This window comes from Nicotiana attenuata, unplaced genomic scaffold, assembly GCF_001879085.1.
Source record: "Nicotiana attenuata strain UT unplaced genomic scaffold, NIATTr2, whole genome shotgun sequence".
NCBI lineage: Eukaryota > Viridiplantae > Streptophyta > Magnoliopsida > Solanales > Solanaceae > Nicotiana > Nicotiana attenuata.
This window is the reverse complement of record NW_017675645.1, coordinates 54,741-60,646: the sequence shown is the minus strand read 5'-3', so window position 1 is coordinate 60,646 and position 5,906 is coordinate 54,741.

Sequence of the window (5,906 nt, the reverse complement as noted above, 5' to 3'; positions counted from 1 at the left end):
CAGAACCCTTGTTAAAATCTTCTCAACTTTGTCTTCTTCAAGGATAATCCTTCCAAGAGACTTAAGTTCATTTGTTAGTGTGGTGAACCTTGTATACATCTCTTGGATGGTTTCTCCTTCCTTCATGGTGAAATTCTCATATTGAGAATACAGCAGTGTTCCTCTAGACCTCTTCACTTGAGGTGTTCCTTCATGAGCCACTTGCAAAGTGTCCCAGATTTCCTTAGCAGTGGTACAGCTTTGAATTCTATTGTACTCATCTGGACCTAGTCCACACACAAGCAATTTCTTGGCCTTGACATTTTTCTCCCACTTCTTTAGGTCTTCAGCACTGCAATCAGCTCTTGTCTTTGGCACATCAACTCCTTCAGCATTCTTCTTTGTGGTTGGTAGTGGACCATCAGTGACTATGTCCTAGAGTTTATAGTCTTCCCCTATGATGTGATCCCTCATCCTGTTCTTCCACCAAGAATAGTACTGACCATTGAAGAGTGGAGGCCTAGCAGTGGATTGCCCTTCCCAGTTGTGTTAGCCTCTTCAAGGATAACCTGCTCTGATACCAATTGATGTTCTAAACGTGTAATGACCCGACTGGTCATTTTGAGCAATTGCGCCCGCTTCGGTAGTTTGAGGTCTCGAGCAGATTTACATTATGTATATCGACTTGTGTGCATGGCTGGATTCGATTTCCGGATGAATTAGAATTGAATTGGAGGAAGGAACCTAGTTATGGAAGTTTAAACAGTGAAAATTTTACCGGAATTGGACTTTTGAGTAAACGGTCCCGGAATGGGTCGTGAGTGATCCCAACAGCTTCGTATGGTGATTTTTGGACTTAGGAGCGCGTTCGGATTCGGATTTGGAGGTCCGTAGGGTAATTTGAGGTGTTTCGGCGAAAGTTGGAAAAGTTGAAGTTTTGACCCATGGTTGACTTTTGTGATATCGGGGTCGGGATGCGATTCCGAGAGTTGGAGCAGCTCCGTTATGTCAATTTGGACTTGTTTGCAAAATTTGGCGTTATTCCGAGTTGAATTGATAGGTTTCGGCATGAGGTTTAATGTTTGAAGATTTGGAAATTTCTAAGTTGATTTTTGGTTTGAATCGTTGTTTTGTTGTTGTTTTATGTGATTTGAAATCTCGAGCAAGTTCGTGTTAGGTTATATGAATTATTTATGTGATTAGACGGGATTCCGGGAGCCTCGGGTGTGTTTCGGGTGAGTTTTGAGCGAGTCCGGACATTCCGGAACATAGAAAATGGATGGGGGCAGAAGTTTTAGCGCTGGGCGCGGTGGATTTAGTGCGGCCGCGGAAAATGGTCCGCGGTCCGCGGTCATGAAGAATCCGCAGGTCGTTGGTCCAACTTCGGAAGCTCATATCTTTTTATCTACAAGGAATTTGGGGATGAATCAAAAACGAAAATTGTAGATCTTTGAATCTAGTTTTCAGAAATATATTATAATAGGTATTTGGACATCTGTAGCAAAGGTTATGTCCAAAATACTAAGGCATGTCACTGCAGTCAAAATCCACCGCGGGGGCAATGGATTTTGTGCGGACAGCACTACTCCAGTGCGGACCGCACTTGATTTTGTGCGGTCAGCATTGGTGGAATCCGGGAGGTGAACTATAAATACGAGGTTTAGGGTTTTATTTCATAATTTGGCCTAGAGAGCTCGGATTTTGGCGATTTTTTGAAGGTTTTTCAAGAAATTCATCGGGGTAAGTGATTCTAACTCGGATTTGGCTAGAATACATGAATCTATCATTTGATTCGTGATTGGGGATGGAATTTGGGAAAAATTATGAAATCTTTCAAAAATATAAAAGGATCATTTGAAGGACGAAATGGTATCGGAATTGGATAATTTTTGTATTGGTGAACTCATATCGGAATGGGTATTCGGTTTTTGTAAATTTTGTCGGGTTCCGAGGTGCGGGCCCGGGGAGTTGACTTTTGTTGACTTTTCACAAATTGTATAAGAATCATAGCTTTGTTAATTGGAATTATTTTCTCTTGCATTGTTAGATGTATTCAAGTCGTTTTTGGCTAGATTGAGCCAAGCATTGATGAACTGGAAAAAAGAAAAGCTAAATTGAGTATTGAATTGGCCGGATTGAGGTAAGTATCTTGCCTAACCTTGTGTGGGGGACTTCCCCTTAGGAATTGAGTCTTCTATGCTAATTATAGTCCGTGCATGCGAAGTGACGAGTGTGTGCTCGGACTTATTTGTGGAAAATATACTCTAGGGTTCGTAGGTCCTCATGTTCAATGTGGAGAGTATTCCGTTATGATTGAGTTTGATAATTGTCTCTATATGCTCCAAATGATATTGTTAGCATTCCTTGAATTGCTACGCGTTGCATTGACCCTTAATGGCCTTAATTGAAGTGATTGTCCTTCTTGTTGTCTGGATACTTCTTGATTGTGAGTTCCTCTATGACTTCGTGCAAATAGGTTACATGTCCAACTGTTGTGGTTGCCGGTGTAGTTCTCACTTGTTTATTATGTCTTGTTGTGTGGTTGGGGTTTCATTATGAAGTTAATTGTTGATACAAGTTTGGTTATAGCTGATGCCCTTGCCGGGACATATTTGACTCTTACTGTTGGTTCCCTTGCCATGACGTGTCTATTCTTGTTGTTGACTCCCTTGCCGGGATATTGTTGTTTCCTTATTATTCCCTTGCCAGGACGTTGTCGTTTGCTTATTATTTCCTGGCCGACATTCTTTTATAATTGATGATGAGATATAATGGAATGGGAGCGGGTTGTACGCCTACCACAAGATATGATGAAATGGGAACGGGTGGTACGCCTACCACAAGATATAATGAAATGGGAGCGGGTGGTACGCCTACCACAAGATATAATGAAATGGGAGCGGGTGGTACGCCTATCACAAGATATAATAAAATGGGAGCGGGTGGTACGCCTACCACAAGATATAATGAAATGGGAGCGGGTGGCACGCCTGCCACGAGATAAATAAGACGAAAGTGAAATTCTGTGTTTGGTCCTCTTATCCTTGTTAGTGATTGGATTTTTGGTGCCTTGCACCTTCGGTTTGCTATGTTTAGTTGTTGTTGTCAATTCAAATGTTTAAACTGTTTATTTCTTTCATTGTTGTGATCCTTTGTGCTGGAACCCACAATGTTTGCAGTACCTCACCGTATTTATATATATTTATTTATACGTTCCAATACTTCGAACTTCAAAAATTATTACATCCTTAATTCAATTAGTGTCTCAATTATATCTCCTTAAACCGTCTGAGGTTGTATTTTACTCAAAAAAGAAAGTTCTACTAAGTTTTAAGTTTTCAACTCCCCTGTTAAAGGTAATAATTCTTCCGATGTTGTATTTTAAATTTAAAGAGGTATTTTCTTACGAGAATGATTTCTAAAAATAACTTCATCTTTTCTCGCCGATTTTTCGAAACTCATTTAGAAATTCAAATTTAATTTATATTATGCAAATGGGACTTCTTGAACATCTTAAGTGTATTTGTAAGGACATTTGGTATTGTATATCATGTGGATTTTGTTGTTAAGAGTTAGATGGAAAATATGTGGGCACAAGGTGCCGTATGTGCTGAAAGTTCGAAAGTTGAGATTATGATATGAGAAATCGAGGAGTGAAATGGTCGAGATGGTGTATTAAACTTAATGGGAGTGATTGAGTTGACATTGTTTCTTTAGTTGGATACGTTCTTACTTGTCTCTGTCTCCGCTATATCAGTGTTGAATTGTTTGGCTTATCTGATTTACGTGATCTCCGTTCGTTACTATCCGTGTTCTCCCTTTATTGTTTATACTATTTGTACCTGGATTTCTCTCCGCATTTGGTATTACTTCGTTATCTTTATCTTGATGTTTATTATCATATCCTGTTAATCTTAATTGACCAGTAGGTGTCTTGACTGTTCCTCGTCACTACCCCACCGAGGTTAGTCTTGATACTTACTGGGCACCGCCGTGGTGTGCTCATACTACACTTCTGTACATTTTTTTGTGTACAGATCGAGGTATTGATCGATAGTAGTTGTGCGGGTCGTCGAAGTGGAGACTCACGGTAACTTGCTGCTGCGTTCGCAGGTCTCGGAGTCACCTTCAATTGTAATTATTTCCATTTGCTCTTTGTTTCGGGGCAGAGATGTATTATTTTGTGTAATTACTCTTCGATGGGCTTGTGACTTGTACCACCAATTTTGGGGAAATTTTGGATTATTCATAGTTGGTTAATTTAAAGTTAGAAAGCATCAATGTTATTTCAGTTTATGTTGGGCTTACCTAGTTTAGAGACTAGGTGCCATCACGAAACCCAACGGAGGGAAAATTGGGTCGTGACAAGTTGGTATCAGAGCTCTAGGTTCATAGGTGCTTTAAGTCATAAGCAAGTTTAGTAGAGTCTTGCGGATCGGTACGGAGACGTCTGTACTTATCTTCGAGAGGCTACGGAACTGTTAGGAAATTCCCCTTCTTTCATTCCTTGTCGTGCGATATTGATTCAGCTCGAAGTACATAACTTATGTTCCTTTACATCTACTCGTGTATAATATTACGCTCTCAGCGTCGCCATGCGCCAGTGGTTCGTGATGCTACAGACAGGCTACGAAGGAGTCACAGAAGCTCAGGCATTATCTCAACATGTTGTTTAGACTGAAGACCCAGATGTATTGAGAGACTATTCAGTTGATCGTATGGAGGCACAGCGGTTTCCGATAACTGGTTGATGAGTGCGAGCTGGGAAGGTTTAATTGATTGACTAGTCGTTACAATTTTTGGCAAGGTCACGAGGTGGGAGTTGATTGAGAGTAATTAGTGGTATTGGGGTACCTTGTGGATTGTATTGTGCGAGCAGTGAAAGTAGTTTTGTGGATTATCAGATGGTATTTCCCATGGCTTTACGCCAAGTGGAGGAGTCCAATAGCGGCATTCAGATTGCAGAGTCAGACTTACATCAGTTTGGGCTAAAGGCATGTATATATGTAATATCGGCGGATTCTCGGGTTTTGCATTTGACAAAGTAGTGATATTTTACATGAGATGATATTGGGGCTTGCAATATTTCAACGTCAATAATGGGTCTGTATTTCAGCATCAAAGGGAGTCAGAGGAACAACTTCAGATTCATAGAAGGTCTACTCAGCGTAGGTGCCGTGGTGGCGGCAGGACGTGATACTTCAGAGGAAATGCAGTGGTTTATAAGCTTCTGGCTACGTATTCGTGTTGGGATTATCTGTATTTGGGACTTTGATTGGGATTGTTGCATATCGACTATCCGAAGAAATGAGTCAGTTCAGTAGTGTTGGGTCAGCATAGCAATGAAAGTAAATGGTCCTTTTGAATGGGAATTCTCTACTGGCATTTGTGGAAACACTCTTGGATTAGACGGTTTGGGTGACTCGGTTGAGTTGGGGAGGTGCAGTCCTGACGACTTATTTGCGTGCGGGCAGATCTCGGTGGGTTCTCGATGGTTTGACTGCGGCTTGAGTTGGGTGTCTTCTATAGGCATAAAGAACATGTGGTACATTGCGGTTTTCCCCTGAATCAGTATCTGAAAGTAATGGAGTGTTGGCATTACTGGCTATCATATGTGAAGAGTGTGAATTTTGGAAAGGACCTTGAGTTTTGGGTTGCGGGTGCATGGCTAGTAGTATGGTGATTACTGGGTTCTGAGGCTTCCAAGGTTCATCTTTTGCTGCGCAGCCGGAATCTTATATGGGTGCTTAGACAGGATGATGGAGGGTGAGTGATGTATCAGCCATTTGATCTGCATAGTTGAGTCCGGGTATGGAAATTTTAGTAATCCTGAGGTTTTGGGACTAGGTGTCCCCGTATGTGGGCTATTTCTTGTTAGTGGATTGTGAAGAAATGTTGAGAATGGGGTAATTAATGGTATGTATTAT